Source organism: Macaca thibetana, chromosome 12 (genome assembly GCF_024542745.1).
Source record: "Macaca thibetana thibetana isolate TM-01 chromosome 12, ASM2454274v1, whole genome shotgun sequence".
Classification (NCBI taxonomy): domain Eukaryota; kingdom Metazoa; phylum Chordata; class Mammalia; order Primates; family Cercopithecidae; genus Macaca; species Macaca thibetana.
The window spans coordinates 52,424,234-52,447,467 of record NC_065589.1 but is presented as its reverse complement, the minus strand read 5'-3'; the positions used below and the strand labels follow the sequence as shown (position 1 = coordinate 52,447,467).

The 23,234-nt window shown below is 41.2% G+C and overlaps 1 protein-coding gene across 4 annotated transcripts in view; it reads left to right on the top strand.

The window, feature by feature from the left end:
• The first annotated feature begins 5,674 nt into the window (after positions 1-5,674).
• MFSD6 (major facilitator superfamily domain containing 6) overlaps positions 5,675-23,234 on the top strand; it is a 98,335-nt gene continuing 80,775 nt past the window's right edge. For 2 of the 4 annotated variants that reach the window (XM_050751877.1, XM_050751879.1), the window contains exon 1: positions 5,675-5,821. The gene's annotated coding sequence lies outside the window, so the exon portion shown is untranslated. Of the gene's footprint in view, positions 5,822-6,237; positions 6,388-23,234 lie in introns of those variants that run through there. The other 2 variants (XM_050751878.1, XM_050751876.1) reach the window with 2 other exon arrangements.

The window sequence follows — 23,234 nt, the reverse complement described above, 5'->3', positions numbered from 1 at the left end:
CATAAGCCAATGCTGAGGAGGGAGGGTGGGAGAGGGAGCTAAAAAGAACTCACCTTATCACTATTGTCACCATTGGATTTATCTATTTATTATCATCCATCCATTCATTCAATTAATAATTTATAACTCTCCCTCCATGCCCCTTCCATGTCCTCTCCCCAAGGTAATTAATGTCAAGAGTAGGGTGTTTATCCTTCCTTGCCTTTCTCTATGCTCTACAAGCATATTCCAACAGTAAGGCGCTATGATACAGTTACAATGGTATATCAGGGCTGCTGGTTGCACCCAGTGTTTGTTCCCTTCTTTCACAGTCATAGAATTTTTATCTGTGTACACAGCTACTGAGTTAAAGACTATATTTCTCAGTTTTCCTTGCAGATAGATGTGGTCATATGAGCAAGTTCTGCTACTGGAATTTAAACGAGTAATATGTACAATTTCTGGTCATGTTCTTTTTCTTTTCTTTTCTTTTTTTTTTTTTTTTTTTGAGAAGGAGTTTCACTCTTGTTGCCAAGGCTGGAGTGCAGTGGTGCGATCTCAGTTCATTGCAACCTCCGCCTGCTGGGTTCAAGCGATTCTCCTGCCTCAGCCTCCCAAGTAGATGGGATTACAGGCACCCACCACTACGCTCGGCTAATTTTTTGTATTTTTAGTAGAGATGGGTTTTCACCATGTTGGCCAGGCTGGTCTCGATCTCCTGACCTTAGGTGATCCACCCATCTTGGCCTCCCAAAGTGCTGGGATTACAAGCATAAGCCACTGCACCTGGCCCATGTTCTTAAAAGGAAGGAAAATGCCTTTCCCTTCCCCAATGGCTGGAATGTGCACATGACAGTAAGAGTTGGGGCAGCCATGTTGGGTTTTGATGACCGAGCAACAAGATCAAAAGAGCGTAAATCTTGAATCCCAACACCATGGGCTCACTTATTTACCTAAACTTTTTTATTTTATTGTATGATTTTTTAAGTTCCAGGGAACATGTGCAGGATGTGCAGGTGTGTTACATATGTTTACCTAAACTTTTATATGAGGGAAAATTATACTTTTAAAAAAAATTTAAACCACTGTATATGGGCTGTTCCAATGGACTACTGTCTATGCTAAATAATACAAATATCAAACAGCACAGAGTTTCTCCCTGTCCCTTTTTTTTTTTTTTTTTTGAGTCAGAGTCTCGCTCTGTCACCCAGGCTGGAGTGCAGTGGCGCGATCTCAGCTCACTGCAAGCTCCACCTCCCGGGTTCACGCCATTCTCCTGCCTCAGCCTCCCAAGTAGCTGGGACCACAGGCACCCGCCACCATGCCCGGCTAATTTTTTGTATTTTTAGTAGAGATGGGGTTTCACCGTGTTAGCCAAGATGGTCTCAATCTCCTGACCTCATGATCTGCCCACCTCGGCCTCCCAAAGTGCTGGGATTACAGGCGTGAGCCACCGCACCCGGCCTCCCCCTGTCTTTAAGGAGCTTACAATCTAGCATAGAAATTAAACAAATGATTACAATAGTATATGGTAGATGCCATGATAGAGAAGGCACATGGTAAATGAAGCCACCGAGGGGCGATAAAGCCAGTGGAGGACATCATGCTTTATCTAGGATATGGACGAGCGAGAGAGTGCAAACCACTTACCCCTGCTTGAAACAACTCTTATATAGTCTTCGGTGACAACATCCTCCTAAGTTGCCTCCTACTTCTGACTGATCCTTCCTGGTTTCCCCTCCTACACCAACTGGTAAATGTTGGCCCTTCTCTGGACTCTCTGAGTCTATTCTCTTCCTGAGTTATCCCCTTCAGTCTAATGACTGTAAATAGTACCTCAATACTGATGACTGCCAAATCTAGCCCTTTCTTCTGGGCTGTGGACTCAAGTTTAATTGCCTGCTTCACAGCTCCACCTGCAAGGCTCACAGGCATCTCAAACTCACTGAGTCAAATGTGAACTCTTTCTTCCTTTTTCCATTCCAACCTGCTTCTCCCACAGTCTCCTCCCTCTCAGTAAAGGTTTTCACAATCTTCCCCAGTTGCTCAAGCCAGAAACCTGTGAGTCATTCTTAGCACCTCCTTTCCCTTGTCTCCCACATGCAACATATCACCAAGTATGCTCATATACTTCCCCAAACTCTCAAATCCATCTGTTTCTCCCCATCCCTGCCACTACCACTGTGGTCTATGCCGTTGTTAACCTTTCTCCTTGCTACTGGTTACAGTTACTTTTTTTTCTTTTTTTCTCTTGAGACAGGGTCTCACTCTGTCACCCAGGTTGGAGTACAGTGGTGTAACCATGGCCCACTGCTAAGGTTGGGAGATTGACCTCTCGGGTTCTGTCAATCTTCCTACCTTAGCCTCCCTAGTAGCTGGGACTATAGGCATGCCACCACACCTGGCTAATTTTTGTACTTTTTAAGAGATGAGGTTTTTGCCACGTTGCCCAGGTTAGTCTCAAATTCCTGGGCTCAAGTGATTTGCCCATCTTGGCCTCCTAAAAGTGTTGGGATTACAGGCATGAGCCACTACGCCCAGCACCAAAATAATCTTTACAAACACCTTACCATGTAATTTCTTTGCTGTCTCATAGGATTGTGCAACACCATGAGGCACCCTTCACATTGTATTGTACCTCCTAGCTGTGCTACCAGCCAACCTTGCTCCTCTCCTAAAACATAGTGAGACTCCACCTGTACAAAAAAAATTAAAACTTGGGTGGGTGTGGTGGTATGCACCTGTAGTCCCAGCTATCTGGGAGGCTGAAGTGTGAGGATACCTTGAGCCTAGGAGTTTGAGGTTACAGTAAGCTATGATCACACCACTGTACTCCAGCCTGAGTGACAGAGCAAGATCCTGTCAAAAAGAAAAGAAAGGAAAATAAAATAAAATAAAATAAAATAAAATATTACTTTGGTGGCAAAGTGGTAAGTTGATTGGATGAGAGAACATTTTGAGGCAGAGAGACCAGAGAAATGGTTGCCATAAGCAAAGGAGAGATAACAGAGATTAGGATAGCACAGGGATGGAGAGAAGAGGACAGGTGCTAGAGATATTTGAAAAGGTGGAATCCAGAGTTTGGCATCTGACTGGGTGTCATAGACAGAGTCATGGCCCACTGTAGATGTCCATGTCTCAATCCCAGGAACCTGTGAATATGCTTCCTGGCAAAATGGACTTTGCTGATGGGATTAAGATTCTTGAAAGGAGGAGATTATCCTGGATCATGAAGGTGAACCCAATGTAATGAGGGTCAGAATCAGAAAACGTAATGCGAGGATTGTGGCTGAGGTTAGAGTGGTGTGCTTTGAAGATGGAGGAAGGGTCCATGAGCCAAAGAATGTGAGCAGCCCCTAGAAGTGGGAAAAAGGTCAAAGACATGGATTCTTCTCTACAGCCTACAGAAAGAATACAGCCCTGTAATCACCTTGGTTTTAGTTCACTAAAACCCATTTTGGACTCTTGACCTCCAGAATTGTAAGATAATAATAAATGTGTGTTTTAATCCACAAAGTTTATGATAACTGGTTACAGCAGCAATAGGTAACTAATACAACGGGCATGGGTATAAGGGTGAAAGGAGCATTGAAAAAAAGGGTCTTATACAACTGGGTGGATGGCTGTTTGGGACCCCAGAGTCTGGGAACCCAGAAGCAAGAGTGAGTGGGGGCCAGGCGCAGTGGCTCACACCTGTAATCCCAGCACTTTGGGAGGCTGAAGCGGGCAGACCATTTGAGGTCAGGAGTTTGAGACCAGCCTGGCCAACATGGTGAGACCCCATCTCTACTAAAAACACAAAAATTAGCCAGGCATGGTGGCACGTGCCTGTAATCCCAGCTACTCAGGAGGCTGAGGTAGGAGAATCACTTGAACCCAGGAGGCAGAGGTTGCAGTGAGCTGAGATCGTGCCACTGCAATCCAGCCTGGGTGACAGAGTGAGACTCCATCTCAAAAAAAAAAAAAAAAAAAAAAAAAAAAAAAAAGCGAGTAGGAACATTGATGTGGTACTTAGTGAGGTTGGGGTACCTGTGACACATCCCACCGGACAACTGGCCTTACGGATCTGGCCCTCAGGAGAGAAGCGGACCCCAAGAGAAGGCTTTTGAAAGCATCCTCAAATATTCTGAGATTGAAGCCAAGGAGTGAGAGCATTCGCAGAAAAAAAACAAAACAAAACAGAATCAGAAGAAAGGAAAGCCTGGAACAAAACCCACGGAAAACTGAAACTCAAGTGGAGCAAAGGGTAGTCGGAGAGGAAGAGGAAAACCCAAGACTTGTGGGTCACAGAATGCAGAGGAGGGGAGAGTTTCAAGGAGGAAAAAATCTAACACTTGTGGGACACCAAAAGAAGAGAAGGGAAGAGTTTCAAGGAGGGGACCTGTGTCTCATGTTCCTGACAGGAGAAAGAAATGCCTGGAGAAAGAAATGATCGGCACCATGTCAATCAATATCTATGTGAATATTGAAAGTGGATTTAGCATGAGGCTATTGCAGTTGAAGCTTCAGGGACCCTTCATAAGCTCAGGGAGGGGCCCCAGAAACTTCGTATTTGTAATTGTTTTACTCCTCCTAAAGAGGGACTCAAAATTCGGAAACTTCAGGGCCTATCAAATTCTTATTAGTATGATTTCATGGTTAAGAGCTTAAAGCCTGGAGATAAAGGAAGCCTGTTTTCCCTTTCGCTGTTTAGTAACTTTGGACAGGTCACATTAACTTTCAGCCTCGGCTTTCCTCAATTGTAAAATGGGAATAACGTTTCCTATACTTATAGGGTTATAAGGCTCAAATAGTACCTACACAGTGCCCCATACATAATCGACGTTTAGAAGCGTTACCTACCATCGTCACTCTTGTCGTTGCCACAACAAGACCATAAACTCCTTAAGAACACGAGTGGTATCCCCCAAAGTCCATCACAGGCACACAGACATACTTGCCAAGTGAATACTCCACTCTCCCTCCACTCTCTGCGTGTTTAACTAGAAATACAATTTTAATTATATTCTTAGTGCGACACACACGGTTGGCTTTTCAGCAAGGTGCCAGTAGCACCTTCCTGAAAAAGGGCGCATTCGTCTCAGTGTTACCCCTTCTTGGTGAGCCCCGAAACTCACAGATCGTTTGTCTTCCTCACCCCGCCGGCTCCTCCTTCCCGGGTCAACCAGGGACAGACGCGGAGATAACGCACTGACCACGTTAGCATTGTGTGTGCCACTTAAAAGGTGCTCAAAGAATAAAGGATGTTAGTACATTTTCCCCCACCTTTCCTGGCCGGTACTCATTGCCTGGGGGCTCAGCGGGAGCCGCGTGGGGGCGGGGGGGTGGAGAGTGGGGAAGGGATGGAGCCTCGCCCAGTGCTTTCGCCTCCTCAGCGAGCTCCCCCGGCCCGGCTGGGTTCAGGAGTCCCTCGGGGCCGCCGGGGCGGGCTGGAGGCCGAGAGCGGGCGGTCGACGCATCCGCCGCCGCCGCCGCCGCCGCCGCAGGAGGTGGAGCGCTGCACCTGGCGGCCGGTCCTCGGCGCCCGGCCCTGAAACGGGTCCAGCCGGTAGTGAGCAGCGGCGACTGTGAGGCCCGGGCCGGGGAGGAGGAGGAGCCGCAGCGGGAGAGAAGGTCGCGCCGGCGGGAGCGCTGGGCCCTCCGCCTCCGTGGCCCCACCCGGTCCGCATCCCTCGCCGCGCCCCGCCCAGCCCGCCGCAGCCCCCAAGGAGCGCGCGAGCAGCCCGGGATGGTGCGCGCTGCCCCGACAGCCGCCTCCCCGGGGCCCCGAGCCACCGCCCCGCGCTCCGGGGACAGGGTTCCCCGCGCCCCGCGCAGCTGAGCGCTGCCGCCGCCGCAGCAGGTGAGTCGGGCCCGGAGTGCGGAGAAGGGGCTCGCAGACCCGCCCTGGCCTCCCCCGCCCCGGACGGGCCCAGCCGGAGGGCGGGGAGGCACCTCAGCAGCGCACACCTGCTGCCGGGAAAGGGGCTTCGTGGCCGGGGCTCGGAGACGAGCGTGCGCCGCTGTCTCTGCTCCGGGCCTCGCTCACTCGCCGCTCCCTCCCTCCCTCCCCCGGCTTCCGTGTCGGGTGTCATCTTTGTGGGGTGCTGGGGGAGGCTGCCGCCTGCGCCCCCAGCGTGCCGGGTGCTGGCAGCACTTCCGCAAACGTAATTGGAGTCGGGAAAACAAAGGCGCTGCCCAGGGAGCCCTCGCCGGGCGCCCGCAGCTGCTGCCGCGGGTGGGGACGGGGGGACGGGGGTGCGGGGAGGCGCAGATGCCCGGGTCCTCCTCCACCCAGGCCGACCTGCGCCTTCGCTGTAAACATCCCTGGGAGAAAGGAGGAGGTGAGAACCTCCACACAGCCCCAGTGACAAGGACGTGGCCAGTTGTGTGGCAGGAGGAGGAAATTGACAACGTCTGCCCTCCCAGGTGAATAAATACAGAAAAAAAAAAAACAAACCTCTCCCCTGCCTGCCGCCATCCTAGCAGACATCCCCCTCTTCGTGCTTTACTTCCACTTGGTCTAACAGGTCTCTGGAGCCCTTTTGAGATACTACTGGGGGTTGCTAGTCTTTCTGAGTCATATTTATTGCCCATAGAGCAATTTTCCTGCAAATTTAGGTAAGATGGCAGAAAATTACAAACGCAACTTTCCCCCTCATTAATCCCATCCCCACAGGGACAGACAGGTGGGTTAATTACCCTTATGCATTCGCAACCACCGACGTTTCTTTACATCCAAAAAGATTGAATAAGCACCTCACAGAACTACTGGAACACATACCTTGCTTATTAGTGTGCAAAAGACTTAAAGAGTTGAAGTTGTAATCTCAACTGGTATCTGAATAGCTGTGTGTCCTTGGGCATGTCACATCTTCCTGTTTTCTCACATGGAAAAGAGAATGGTTGGATAGTATAGTGGCCAAAATTTCCCCTAATCCTTCTAGAAGTGCATGATTTTCTAGAAATCTAACCTCTTAAGTATAGATAAATGTGAAGGGTAGGTGGACATACAGTTGACTAAAATATGTAATAAAAGGAGATGTGTACTTGGTAGGTCCTTTCCCCAAGTCGTGGGCACTAGCCAGCTAAAAGTGTATGCATCTGTTTTAGCCTTGTTAAGTGAAAGAGGATAGGATCCTCTTCTTTGAGAAGCATGGCTTTTGATACGTCAAGCTGCTAGCAGAGGTGGAGGATGTTGTCAGTTATTTAGTGGTAGTCAGATGGCTTATATTTATCACAAGGTGTAAGTAAGATTTAGGATTGCTTAGGGGAAGGATGGGACATTGTTAATGAGCCCAATGCAAGATGCTCTGGGGAAATAGGAGGAGAGAGCATCACTTCAATAATGCATTAAAGCTACTAAGTAGTTGTGTGTCCTTTATGTTTACAGCAGTTTATTTCTAAGGCACTTTCCATGTCTATACAAATATAAAAGCATGAAGGCAAATAAAACACAAAGACAAAAACCAGAGTTCGCAGGTATTTTGTGGTGTTGAAAGTATGGGATCACCAATTCCATCATATATGGTGTCTGGATTATTAACAGTATTAAGGCATTTTTTAAGTACTTATTATGTTCAAGACACCATCTTAAACATTTAATATTTAAGTCTCTGTAAGATAAGTATTTCCCCTAGTTCTGTGCATGACAAAAGGGAAGCTTAGAAGGGTTAAGCAACTTACACAAACCGCATAATCAGTAAGAGGTAGAGTTAGATTTGACCTCATGTTTCTGACTCCAAAGCCCAGGAAATTTCCACATGGTGTCCCTCACTGATCAGAACCCATTAAGTCTCTCCACCTATGCAGATGCCTTCCTTAGCTTCTTGCCCTTGAAAATTAACTTCATTTCAATGTACATGTATTACTTATGTTAACATTTAGCCATGTAGGGTAATTTATGTATTTATTATGTATGTATATTAATGTGTGTATGTTTACTATTTTGTCCTCACCAGTTACAGATTGAAGGCAATATGAAGCTGACAGGTTTTTTTTTTTTGTTTTACTTCCTTTGACAGTAAATCTTAATTTGGCAATCTCATTGTAGGGAAAGGAAGAAATGCAATAAATGTGTGTCTGCTAGCTATTTTGTACATTGGCTGAAAAATCAAGATGCTGTATATTAAATGAAAAAAATGGCCAGGCAACGTGGCTCATGCCTGTAATCCCAGCATTTTGGGAGGCCGAGGCAGGTGGATCACAAAGTCAGGAGTTCAAGACCAGCCTGGCCAAGATGGTGAAACCCCATCTCTACTAAAAATACAAAAATTAGCTGGGTGTGGTGGTGGGCACCTGGAATCCCAGCTACTCGGGAGGCTGAGGCAGAGAATTGCTTGAACCAGGGAGGCAGAGGTTGCAGTGACTCTATCTCAAAAAAAGAAAGAAAGAAAGAAAAAACAAGCTTCAGAAGAAATTTATATACATTTGTTTAAACCTGCATACAGGCACACATATACCTTTTGTCCCCAAACTGTTGACAGTAGCTTTTTTTTTTTTTTTTTTTTAAGATGGAGTCTCGCTCTGTTGCCAGGCTGGAGTGCAGTGGCTCGATCTCGGCCCACTGCACCCTCCTACTCCCGGGTTCAAACTATTCTTAGCCTCCTGAGTAGCTGGGATTACAGGCGCATGCCACCATGATCAGCTAATTTTTGTAGTTTTAGTAGAGATGGGGTTTCATCATGTTGACCAGGATGGTCTCCATCTTCTGACTTCGTGATCCCCCCACCTAGGCTTTCCAAAGTGCTGGGATTACAGGCATGAGCCACTGCGGCCAGCCGACAGTGGCTATCTTAAGGAAGTGAGACAAGATGGAGAAAAGAGGATGTTTTTGCTTTTTACCTTATAAAGTTATGTTTGGGCTTAAAATTTTGTTTTTGGAACAAGCATGTGTTATCTTATTATATAAACTAAAAAGGAAGAAGACTAGAATTAATTGACTTTATAACAATCCAAAGTAAGATAAAATTGAATGTGCCTAAACTCTAATGTTAGGAAAGTAAAATGAGACTCAAGAGATGAAAGTGAAAGGTGGCATACTGAGAATTGGGGGGCAAAGGGTATAGAGTCTCAGGTGACTGGCTTTTCCTTTTTCTAACAGTAACTGTAGCATATTCTACAACTCCTCAGTTTTCCTCTTCAATAAGAATACTTTGGAGCATACACAATTTATCTGCTTGATTAGGGGTGATAAGAATTTCTTTCTTCCTGGTCTTGCTAGTGGTGGCTGTCTTTGGACGCATGATTGTTCTGTACAGAACAATCTGGTAGAAGGTAGGAGTTGGAGAAACCAATTTACCTGCTGTGTCATCTCATGAAATTATGGTATTCTGGATGAGTTTAGGTGTAATTATTTTTAGTAACAATTTAGGAGCAGTGGGTTATCAAGTTAATCTAATCTGATGCATATGTACTTGTTAAATGCCATCCCACAGTTCTATCAAATTCTGTGTAAAATTAACTAAAACCACTGCTTAGAATCCTTAAAAATTAATAGATTTCCCTGCCCAGACTTAGAAATCCAGAGCCGTAATACATTCAGACTTTTCAGAATCAAGAAAACACATGCTTAAACTTGGTTAATTATCATTGTGGTAGTAGGTAATCTTAAGAAAGAGAGAATTGTAAAAGTATTTTACAGAAGAGATGTTCTCACAATTTTAGGTATTAGCCAACATTTCATTTTAGGTTCTAATTATGTTTTAGGCAGAAGGAAATCTCAATCTTTTAATTTAGGAAACTTTGTTTAATAAGTTATCTTTAAAGGCAGAAATCAAGTGCAGAGTCCTACCCTAGTACAAAGCCAGTTTGGGTAAAATTTGTTTCTCAAACTCAACTAACATGGCATTTCTCTGGGCACAGCATTTTTGATTCCTGGGAAAAGCAAACAAACACATCTGATGTGAATTCTGTGTGGGGCAATGAAAACACCTTAATGCCTCCACCAAGAACATTCCCTTTGAGTTTATAATTCCTCCATGTTTAATTATCCAACATTAGCTATCTGTTCCCATTTACTCTACTGGCATTTTGGGGGTGAGAGGGGCTTGTGTCAGCCTGATTTGTTTTCCTGAATTCTGAATGATACATTATCCAGTACTTAACCCCACTGCTGGATTCAGTAACATTTGCTTTGTAGCTGTTTTTGATTGCCCACATTTGGATGATATTTATTTATTGTTTTTGCAAAATGGCATTGTCTCAAGTTGGCTGGGCAACTTTTGGAAACTACCAGTCATTTGTTCAGACAAGTGATGTTTGATTTGTTGGTGCAGAGGCCAAAACAGAAAAGCCAAACAAATAATAAATAATTACAAACATGGAACACCTAAACCTTAAGTCTATATATTAATATGTGCCTGCTATAGATACTGGTTGCTACATTATGGCTTTAAAAAGAGCACACCCTCCCGAACCCCCACCTCTACCTCAGCACCAACAAAAACTACATCCCAATGTTGTATGTGTTCAAAGTAGCCTCTGTCTGCCTTGATCTATTATGATGTAAATCTAGCTGAGCCACGTGTTGATGACTGTGTTGAAGAGATGTGAGTGAGAGTTCTGTATTACCTTGTGACCTGGTGGTCCTGCTGCATTTTAGAATGGGAGGGGTGGGATAGAATGCGAGAGAATAGGGCAAAAATGGGAAGAAATTTAGCAGGTTTTTAAACCATGTTCAAGAGATGTGGAAAAAATTGAATTAAGGGGGGCAGAGATGGCTTTCTTTGACATTCGTTGTGGAGCATGTTTTAGAATGAGAGACCAATTCAGGAAACATTTGGCAAGTACAAAACAGGAAAGTCCAACTCTGAATGACTCTGAGGAAATGTTTGGAAGCATTTTGATCTGAGACCAAGAGTGGGATGGGGGAAAGAGAGGGAAAGACAGGGACACTATGAATCAGCAGTGGGCAGAGAGAGCTCTGGTGTGTGGCTGTGAGGAGGATAAAAAGGAGGCACTGGTGCTGCCTGAACAAGCCCGATGTGTGGGTTAACCGTGCCAAAGGAAAGTGAGTGACGAGCCTGGACTGGTAGTTAGCAGTCTGTGTTGGTTATGTAGAGAGACCTTCCTCCACAGGCAGGTGCACTCCACTCTGCACGGGGTCTGCTCTCTGAGCTCCAATAAACCAATGTACCGTCAGCCCTGCTATACTGTGGGGTGAAGAGGAGAGACATGGCAGGTAGGGCCCAGGATTCCAGGACAAACTGAGCACTGGAGCAGTGGCAGGAGTGAGTCTCTATGAGTCATGCTGGGAATTCTTAACTGTTCAGGGCACTTTTAGGGACAAAGTTAAAGTAGAACATACTTGGCCTCAAGGTACACACGTTTCTGTCATGTAGAGCAAAGGAAGAAGCCACCACACAAAACACATAAAGCAGAATCATACAAAGTGACATGCATGCTGCCTGTGACTTTTAAGGAGTACTGTGTTCCTGGGGCCTATCTGGCGGGTGGGGTGGTGGGGGGAGAGAGAGCATCAGGATAAATAACAAATCATGTGGGGCTTAATACTTAGGTGATGGGTTGGTAGGTGCTGCAAACCACCATGGCACACGTTTGCCTATGTAACAAACCTGCATGTCCTGCACATGTATCCTGGAATATAAAATAAAGAAGTGCTGTGTTCTTGATGAACATGCTCCAATTCAGCAAAGGCAAGCTTCTTTAGCTATCATAGAGTGCCTTTCTTAATTCTATTTCAAAATCATGCCTGTGCAATTGTGTTTAACTAATGAACAAATATGCCCCAATTCACATTTATAAGGGAGTTTAAATAAAAGACTTTATTATCGTTCTTTTGAATGAGTAAACATGACACATGTTTCAATTTTATTTTCTGTGTAATGAGGCTCCCTGCTAAAGGTGTGTATGTCTTTTAAGAGTGTCTCGAAGTCCTTGTGACAGTCCCTTTCAATTGTGTATACTGAGAAGCACAAGGCATTAGATGAATGATCAGACCTCAATTTAATAACTCTCTATAGTTTTTCAGGAACTCCTGGAACAAGGACATCCCAGTTGTCACTCAAATGTTTTATATTTAAAATAATTCCTTTTTAAGTGTATATTTTTAAAGTGATAAATAATAATTTTTTAAAAATCCAGCCAAGTAAAAGAAAAATATTAAATAGGTCCAAATTTTACTACTCAGAGATAATCCCTGATAACATTTTGGTATCATTTTCATTGAGTCTTTTTCTAAAATACATTTTATTTGAACCACATAGATTTACAAATATAAACTGTACTATATCTAGAGGTTTGTGTCCTGCTCTTTCATTTAACATGATGCATTTTCCCAAGTAGTTAAGTTCTATTTTCCCATCATATGGATATAAGATTTTTTTTCTCTATAGCTTGTTTACCTATTTTCACTATAACTTATTTAACTGTCCTTATTATCAATCACTTACTTTGTTTCAGTTGTGATTATTGTGAAAACTGTTGCAATAAAAATCTTTACATTTAAGTCTTTGCTTTTCAGAAAGTTTATATTTTTACTCTCAGTAAATGACAGAGCCTGTCAATTCTCATACTCACCAGCATTGAATATTTCCATTTAAAAAATTATTGGTATGGTATGTATGTTCAAGTATCTATCTTTTTTATTTTTATTTTTTTACAGACAGGGTGTCTCTCAGTTACCCAGGCCGGAGTGCAGTGGTGTGATCCTCGTTCACTGCAGCCTTGAACTCCTGGGCTCCAGTGATTCTCCTGCCTTGGCCTCCTGAGTAGCTAGAACCACAGGTGTGAACCACCATGCCTGACTCATTATAAAAAAATTTTCTGACATGGGATCTTGCTTAACAGCCCATGCTGGTCTTGAACTCCTGGCTTCAAGCGGTCCTGCCACCACTGTCTCCCAAAGTGCTGGGATTACAGATGTGAGCCACTGTGCTCAGCCACTTTTTTCTTTTATGGGCTAAGTAATAAACCTTTTTCTGAAAGTAATTATATCATTAGAATTGATAGCTTATGGTAATTCTCAAGTTATCAGAACCCTAATAGCAAAATAAAACAATTTTAAATTACATATATGGGAATGTACTAAGGATATAAATTATTCTTTTAGACTGTAGCACATTTAGGGGATGTAAGTAAAAATAACTGATGATAGTCCAGGGCTACAGGAAAGTGTGTTATAAACCTTGAGATCTATATTCTGGTCTCAATTGTAAACTCATAAAAGTTCTGAGAAAGAAGCACCCACACATTTCTGTTTAAACTGTCTTGTGTATAGATTGTGCTTTCTTTAACCTTCTTAACTTCCTGAGTGTCTAATAGTGTTGAAATAGCCAAGTGATAGCAGCAATCTTGAATAAGCATTTATCAAGGACCCATTATAAATATGGTATTAATATAATGCATATACTAGAACTACAACCTAATGTTATATTACTAATACCCAGAGTTGTGCTTTTGTTTTTCATTATAATTCTTATTTTTCCAGTCTTGTTTTTCTGTGTTCCTAGGATTTTTAGATTTTGGACTTATAATCCTATACTAATTGTATTTACCTAAGTTCTTTTCTGAAAAGATTGTGTATTTGTGTATAAAAGAGGGATTCACATAAGTAGGTATAAAAACAAAACAAACCTTTCAAATTGAATTGTAATTTTTTCTTTTAAAAAAGTGTACATTCGGTCTAAATTGTTTCTAAAGTATGACAAACTATAATTTATTGAGGAAATCTTTCTGTGAAACCTTAAATAACTGCTTTCAATCACCGAGCTTTTAAAAATCCTTTGTTTTATGCTATGAAAAGATAAGAAATCTGAGATTTCCCAAATTAGTTTCCTGACAAAGAAACAAATCTTGTGTATTAAAATAGTAGATAATTTTATATGGAGACAGCTTTCAAATGGTAAGTGTTAACTTGCTATGGCCTGTGATGGTGCTGATCAAGTTCGGGACTTTCTCTTTCCTCTCTTCTGCTAACGTCTTACCTGTCCTATCACTTATAAGGAATCTGAAGACACCATTTTAATGTTACAGCATTCGCAGGCTCCCACATGTCATAGCTGTGCTTTTAGGGTATCCTATCTGAGAAAATGCATAATGATAGAAAGCTAATAAGAATTGCATTAATGTTTATTAGAGAAATAAATGTATGATGGTAGCACCAATGTACATTTGAAAATCAGTTCAATGTATGTATTTAAGTGTGACATATAGTTAGGGCTATCAGAGAACCCTGGCAATAACTCCATGGTTCTCACATGTTGGAACCATTGCCCTGGAGGAAGCCAGTGGCTGGGGATCCCAGGCATGCTGCTGTGGCTCGCCGCTCTAGGGAAGTGAGTAGGTCCTGAAGCTCGGGGTGGGGGTGCCTTGGTGAGATGTGTTGCTGGCATCCCAGACTGAAAAGTAGGAAGAATTTCCTCTTAAAAAGTATGCACTCTGGGAGGTTGCAGTGTGCCAAGATCGTGCCATTGCACTCCAGCCTGGGCGATAGAGTGAGACTCTGTCTCCAAAAAAAACAAAAAACAAAAAACAAAAAAAGTATGTACTCTGTGACCCTCAGCTTCTTAGCACTGTTAGTTCAGTTAACTTGGGTACTCTTGCTATTTGTAATATTATTTCAATGGGGAAAGGGTTTTAAGTTTCAGTAATTGAAATACAGTGAATATTGGAAACCTTGCCTTTTCATTAATTTGGTTACCCTGAACAAACAATTTTGTTGCCCCACCTGGCTACTGATACTTGTTTAGAAATAGATGAATGTACATTACTGTCACAAAGCTTCTGTGACCCCCTTAAATCCCTACATTGTATTCCTTCTTAACAAATAAATGCAGAGTACCAGCAGCAAATTCAATTAATTTCACTTTGTATCTTGAACATCTATGGAATTCTTTTGTTGGAGAAACAAGATATAAATATCTTTTCTAAAAAAAAAATTTTTTTTCACTCTGTAATGTGAACTGTTACTTGTTCCTCCTTCTGGGCTTGTTCTAAGACAGGAAGCTTATTTGAAAGGTAGAAGGAAATGAAGTTCTGGGGCCTGCTTCAAATTTATATTATAAATTATGCTATATTGGCACAATATTTAATCAGGAGTCTAAAACTAATAAATAGCAATCTGCTTCATGATGACTAATAAGGTCTGAAGAACTTAAATTATACATTTTTAATTGGCATTTAATTATTTTCTTCCACAAAGTGAAAGTGAAAATCTAGTTGGTCTTTATTACTAAAGCCACTTTTATGGTTATAAGCTATTTCCTCCAACCCTTATGAGATCAAAATAATTTGTTCCTTTTTCACCCTGTTAGCAGGTTGAAAGTAAATGTTAGAGAGGATTTCAGGTCCTTTCTTTCAGATTTATGATGTTACAAATATAAGTAAAATGTTTTAAATGAATAGTTATTTCTTTCCTGGAGATAATGAATTATCATTCCAGTCCATAATACAATAGTGTGTTCTCCAGTGAACCAGTGCCTCACAGCCCCCCATCAGGCTGTAGACATGAAAACAGACATGAGCATAAATTCATGAGCATAGATGGATAAAATGCTGGCCCAGTTCAAGGGTGGTGCCAAATAATTCTGGGAAAAGTGCTTTTGGCATAATTGCAAAGTAAGACCCAGAGTTTTAATGAAATAGCTGGAATAAAACTACAACTACCACCAACACCAAATGTTCATATGTTGCTTTTACATTAACAGAATTGCTTTCTCATACTTTATTTCATTTAAGCTCTAGAACCCTTCTGGGAGTTAATTGACTTAAGTTTGTATGGAAAAGGAGGCTTAAAGAGGCACTGATTTATCAAAGCCGGGGGACGAAACTGGGACTTCTTTTGACTCTACTTCCTAAAATTAATTTTTGATCATGTTAAACTTTAATAAACATTTATATATATATTGTCATCAGGTGCTTGTCAAAAATAAACAGTATTGAGGGCTTACAGGGGTAAAGGGCAATACGTTATGTACTAGATTCCTCCCTTGAGGGTTATACAGTCTTGTTGGGCAGATGAGATATCTGTAAAAAGATAGCAATAAAATTACCTATAAATCCTACAGTAGATGTGAGAACAATCTCTAGAAGTAGAGGAAGGAGTCAGGAAAATGTTTCCAGTGTATTATATTTCCAGATGTTATGAAAGGTCCATTAGATATAGTGAATTCATAAAGTACTGTTTGTTCTGAAATGATGCCATCACAGGACTTCAGTACTGGATCATAAATGATAAGATCAGTACACCAAAGTGAAAGTTCAGATGTTGGGAAATCCTTAGCAAGGTTGCAGTAGCAAAACCCTGCCATCTATTCATCCTTTAAGATTGGCTTGAGGCTCCACCCCAGAGACCCTCTGTGTACCTCACCTGTGCTTGCTCCTGTTTGAACATTGAGCACGGGGTGTTGTAATTGTGTGTGCCCCCGTCTTCTTCTCGCCTCTGGGTGTCATGACAGGGACTGTGTGGCCTCCAGCATGTGTCCTACCTACTAGAGGGTGCTCGATCTATAGCTGTAGGGTTTTTTTGGTTGTTCAAATGCATGTCTTTTTTTCAGTATAATTCCATTGTATTTTGTGTTCTGTCGTCCCTCAGCCTGGTATTCAAGGCCCTGTGCCGTCTGTTGCTGTCTGGGTGGCCTCATATGCCCTTTAGTCCTGGAATAAATCTTTTATGGATCCTCTGCTGCCTTTTCTTTCCTCTACCCTGGAATAGTTTTCCCACTCATCTTTGCCTAAGTGAATCCTGCCCATCTTTCAGGGTTCAGTTTAAGCCCTCATTTTCCTGACAACCCCTGTCTGAAGTATGGACACCCTACTTGGAACTCCGGAAGCATGCCTAATGTCCCTAATATCTTTTAGTTAATAAATTATATAGGACTATGTGGCTTTTCTTCCATTATTCTGACTTTTCATTTAACCCTTTAGTGGTGGGTGTGTGTGGGGGGTGTGTGTGTGTGTGTGAGTGAGAGAGAGAGAGAGAGGTATTTTAGGTTTATCTTGTCAATGACAAACCAAGTCTTTGAGGCCTAAGACCTAATTTTTGGCATCCCTGTCTCACAGTTATACAGTGCACTGAGAGTCAGACCTGCTAAGAGCAGCACTGTTACTCATTCCCTATGTGACTTTGGGCTGGTTATTTGCCTTCTCTCTGCCATAGGTTCCTCATCTGTAAAACTGAGAAAGTAATCATTTCCACCCCAGAGAACTGTTATGAGGATGAAATGAGGTAATGCATGCCAGGGTCATCGCAAGTGTTACTTAAGTGTTGTAGTTGGTAATAGTATGATAGTATGCCCACTGAATCCCTGTTAAAGTGCAAATATGTTGTTAAGATGGGGCAACCAAGGTTGTGGATCAGCTTTCCTGTGATCTAGCACTCAGGTTTTACTAGGAGCCTGAGAAGGTCCACCAGAATGACAAGAGTGGTTGGGCGCAGTGGCCCACAGCTGTAATTCCAGCACTTTGGGAGGCTGATGCAAATGGATCACTTGAGCCCAGGAGTTCAAGACCAGCCTGGGCAATATAGTGAGACCCTGTCTCCACAAACAACTAAAAAGAATAGCCGAGTGTGGTGGTGTATGCCAATAGTCCCAGCTACTTGGGAGGCTAAGGTGGGAGGATCACTTGAGTCCAGGAGGTTGAGGCTGTGGTGAGCTGTGATTGTGCCACTGCACTCCAGCCTGGGGGACAGAAGGAGACCCTGTCTAAAAACAAAAAGGAAAAAAAAAAGAATGACAAGGGTGCCAGGCTTTAGTTGCTGGGAGGAGTTTCAATCCCAATGGAATGCTGCTAGTAGCAGCTCTGGGGAGCTCGTGGGCAGTGCTGAGTGCCTGGAGGGCTGAAGCTGGAAACTGGGCTGACAGGACTCAGACTAGTTTTGTTTCTTTCATCATTTGGCTTTGCCATAAAGGAACCATGTCAAAATACTCTGAAAGGAAAAGGAAGATTCCAAAATAGTCATTCATCTTTGCACAGACCAGTGCCCTTGTAGCCTATGTGACTGTTATAAAACTAACCTTATATATATTTTTCATGACATTGGCTAAATGTCTAGCAGATGCTAAAGCAATCCTGATGGAAAAATAAAGATCTATGGGAATTGACCTTGTACACTGTATCTCTGGAAGAAGCTCTATCCCAGAAGAAGCCGGGGGTTGAACTGAATGTTCAAGTGTGGTGTGTGAATATCTAGATTCTAATGCTCTTTTGCAGTGGTTTCCCTATGTCTATACTGGTCATAATTGCAGCAGTAGTTAAGAGTCCAGCTCTGGGACTCACGTTTCCCAAAGGCATTGAGAATGTTGGCCAATAACAGTTGACAAGACAGAGCTAGCTGCAAGGGTTTGAGAAGTCAGTTTCCCTGCTTTGCAGCTTCAGTCCTCGTCACTAGGCAACACTGAGTTATGAAGGCCACGGCACAAGGAAGAGTGTCCCTTTTGTGGTATCCAGGGATTGTTTGCTCTCCATCACTGATAATTATATCACTGCTGTGTTATAGCACACATTCTCATCTTGTTTGTAAACCTAACATTTGGCAATTATTCCAAATAATGGATTTGATCTCAGGGTTTCTTTCTTCAAAAGTTGAATCCGTTTTCATACTCTCATATATTTGTGGATAACTCGATATATGAGCAGTTTTGATTTAAATACATAATGAAGAAAGCTATCCGTTTTAAAAAGAATGATTTCATTGCCTCTCATCAATAATTCAGAAGTACCTGCTGTTTGAATGACTCAGTGTAGGTACTGGTATGATAGCTTTCCAGGTTTTAGAAGTCTGTGTTATATTTTCACAATAGTGGTATTGATTACTATCATTAGACTGTTCTAAGTGAGAAGACTTCTGCTTTCCTAAAAAGTAAACAAAGCCTTCCTTATCGGATTAGGATTAACTGCAAACCTGCAATAGAGAATATTTCCCAGAGAAGATCATAAGTTAATTGTGTATATAATTAGAAATGTCTTCTTAACTCTGTGTTTTCAAGTTTTTTTTTTTTAATGTTAAGACTCAGACATTAAAAACAAAATATTAACTGAATTGATTCATGTTCATTGCTCACTGTCTTAGTTTGCTCAGGCTGCTATAACAAAATACCATATATAGACAGGGTTGCTTGAACCACAGTTTATTTCTCACAGTTCTGGAGACTGAGAAGTCCAACATTAGTAGGCCCTGTTCCTGTTGAGGGCCCTCTTCCTGGCTACCAGATAGCCGCCTTCTTGCTATGTGGGTAGAGAGAGAGTTGCCTCCTCTTATAAGGGCATTAATCCCATCAGAAAGGTCCTATCTCATGACCTCTTCTCAACCTAATTACCTCCAAATGGGGCTACCTCCAAATACCATCATACTGGGGTTTAGGGCTTCAACTTATTAATTTTGGAGGGGCTGCAGACATTCAGTCCATATCAACCTCTCAATAAACAAAATCTCCTTTCACTTTATAAACAGATTGTCTCATCCAGCATATAAATATTTTTACTACTCTTTGTATTTGTTCTGTCATTCCTTATGACAAATTAAATATAATCCACTTCAACCAAAGATGCTCTACATTGGGATATACTTGTTTTTGGTTTCTTTTTGTCCCTGATCCTGTGGTTACACTTTATTTATTATGCTTTATTTCATAACTGTGTTTATAATGTGATTTCTCCATGATTTGGTTCCTTTTCACCAAAATCTAAGTATGACCTGAACATATTGAGTAAAAAAAAATAATGTCCTGGATTTAAACAGTTTTTGTTTGTCTTTTGATATTTGAAATTCATATAAAAGTTACTGAGTATGACATTTATATATGAGATACTGAATGGCATTACAGAAACATTTCCATAACGACTTTGAATTTGTTGATACTGTGAGAACTACTTAACATCTGGACTTATGTAACCAGAGAAGCCTTGTGTAACCTTATGATACTAAAAAATCATTTGCATAAGGTGGAGAGGAAAGAATATTTTGGGAGAAAGTCACTCATCAAGGTTTACATCAATATTTTAATGTAAGATATTTCCATTTTTGAATCAGCACATGGGCATCAGTTCTTCATCATCACTTGGACAATTCAGGAAATTATGCCTGTTAAAGAGGACTTTGTGTCCTTCTCTGATCTACCTGGTAAAGATTCAGCAGATGATTTGTGTAGAATAATTAATTAAAGTCCACTCTAAGGCCCCTAATTAGAATTGATACAGTCAGACATTCTGTACAACTCTGAAAAATATTTAGTTAGTGATAGAAGGGTGTTAGTATTTGGCTTTAATGTCATTTGTAAAGACAAAACTCACATGACTGCATATTTCTTTCTTAGTTTTCATTTTTAAAATGAGAGTTATAGATGTATGAAGTTAAAAAAAGTGAACATGTTTACAAGGTTTATTACAAACCAAAACAAAAAACAGACTTCTGTGCTCTTTTTATTTCTCCTCCCAGAGGCAACTACTTTTTCTGCAATTATTTTGATATTCACCTGTCTATTTATTTGAGACATGTCTCGCCCCAGGCTGAGTGCAGTGGTATGATCATAGCTCACTGTGTCCTGGGCACCTCAGCCTCCCAGGTAGCTAGGACTGCAAGCATGTACCACCATACCCAACTAACTTAAAAAAAATTTTTTTTTTTAGAGATGGGATCTCGCTGTGTTGCCCAGACTGGTTTTGAATTCCTGACCTCAATTGATCCTCTTGCCTTGGCCTCCCAAAGTAGTAGGATTATCACCTGTATGTCTTTAAATAAAATTCTTGTATCTGTATTTCTTGACTTTAATTTTATTTAAAGACACTAGATAACGTCTAGTGTCTTCCCACTATGCAAGAAACCGAGTTAACTCTCTCTTCTGCTCCTGACTCTCTAATGAGAAAGTCCAGCTTTCTCATTACTTTGACTTTCCAACGTAGCTATAAGGCAATTTTGGTTAGTTCAGTATTCATGTTTGCATTTGTATGATTGTGTAATCATAACAGAGACATGCAGTAAACTGCATTTTTTTTTCTTTTTCTGTGCAACTCTGTTTTCTTGTAGTGTTCTATTTAACTTTCTCTGTATTTATCAGTTATTCATCCCTGAATGTTTCACCAGCCATCTAAATTTCCTCTTAGGACTTTCAGGTGTATTGGTATTCTACCAGTGTCATTTTCCTGACGGTCTCTCCTGAAACCTTCAGTCCTGTTCCCACTACACTGGTTGCCCTTGTGTCTGGTACAAAGCTGTCATCCTGGGATCTCCAGTTCTGTCATCCCTGTATTCCCATTGCTTCTCTCCCATGTTAGATCTCTTATTTCGTATATCCCATGTCTGTCTTTTGCTTGATTTATCCTTTTGTTCTGGTGGAACACAACCTGAGAAAGGGTACATAAGAGATAAATTTTGTGAGAAATTGAATGCGTAAAATGTCTTTATTTCACCCATAAACTCAAGTAATAATTTGGCTACATATAGATTGTGATGTTGTTGAGATATCTGAAGCCATTCTCATTCCTGATCCTTATTATGTAAAATATTTTATTCTTTGAAAGTTTGTAAGGTAATTCGTTTATCCTGGTATTCTGAAATGTTGATGATGTGCTTTGTCTTGTGTCTACTTTTATCCATTGTGTTAGGTACTAGGTGGGTCATTTCACTTAGACAACTCTTATCTTTCAGTTTTGAGGCATTTTCTTGAAATTTTAAAGTTTTCTTCCCTTAATTTTTTTCTGTTTTTCCTTCTTGGAGTTATTATTTTCTAGATGTTCGACTTCCTGGGAGATGCTGTATCTGTCTAATTTTTTTCTCCTGTTTTCATCTCTTTTTTCTTCATATTAAGTTCTTTTGTTATAGAATACTATAGTTCATTGAGTTTTTACAAAGTGAACACGTCATGAAATAAAGCCCTAGATAAAATATGTTATCAGCACCCCAAAATTCCTTCTAGTCACTGTATCCCTTAAGGGTAACCCCTATCCTAACTTCTTTTAATTAAACTTTATTTTGAGATCATTGTGGATTCACATATAGTCGTTAGAAATTAACAGAGCCATGTCCTATGTATCCTGTACCCCCTGACTTTTCCCCAGTGATAACATCTTGCAAAACTATAGCACAATAGCACAATTGACATTGAGGCAGGCAAGATACAGAATATTTCTCTCTGTCACCACCAAGGTCCCTCATGTTGCCCTTCTATAGCCACCTCTACTTCCCTGCTGTCCCCACTCTCTAGTGAATTCCTGGCAATCACCTGTCTGTCTCTATTTCAATGATTTTGTCATTTCAAGAATGTTATATGAATAGAATCATACAGTATGTAATGTTTTGAGATAGGATTTTTTCATTCTTTATAATTATCTGGAAATTTATCCAGATTATTGCATGTATCAGTCATTTGCTCCTTTTTATTGCTGCGTAATATCCCATAGTCAAGCTGTAGTACAATTTGTTTAGTCCTTCCGTCCTTTGAAGAGCGTTTGGGTTGTCTCCACTTTTTGGCTATTATGAAGAAAGCTGCTGTAAACATTTATGCACGGGATTCTGTGTGAAAATAAGTTTTCATTTATCTGGAATAAATTCCCAGAAGTATAATTACTGGGTTGTATTGTAATCATGTATTTAGTTTTATAAGAAACTGCTAAACTGCTTTCTAGAGGGGTGTACGATTTTACATCCCCACCCACAGTGTATGAGTAATTTGGTAGTTGTGCCTCCTTATCAGAATTCAGTGTTATTCCTATTTTTATTTTAACAGTTCTTATAGACGTGTGGTGATATAGCATCATGGTTTTAATTTACATTTCCCTAATCATTAATGATGTTGAACATCTTTTCATTTGTATCTATGCATCTATATATCGTGTCTATCCTCTTCAGTGAAATGTCTCTTTATGTCTTTTGTCCATTTTCTAATTGGATTGTTTGTTGAGTTTGGAGAATTCTTTATATATTCTAGAAACGAATCCTTCACTGGATTTGTGGTTTCCAAGTATTTTCTCACAGTCTGTAGCTTGTGTTTTCATCCTCTTTGCAGGGGCTTTTGTAGAGCAAAAGTTTTAAATTTTAATGAAGTCTAACATTAGTTTTTCCTTTTATGGATCATGTTACTGGTGTTAAGTCTAGAAACTCTGCCTAGCACTAGAGGCTAAAGATTTTCTTATTTTTTTTTTCTAAATGTTTTATAGTTTCAAATTGTATAGTTAAGTTAATGATCCATTTTGAGTTAATATTTGTATAAGGTGTAAGACTTAGGTTGAGGTTCATTATTTATTTATTTTTTTTCAGACGCAGTTTCACTCTTATTGCCCAGGCTGGAGTGCAGTGGCTCTATCTCGGCTCACTGCAA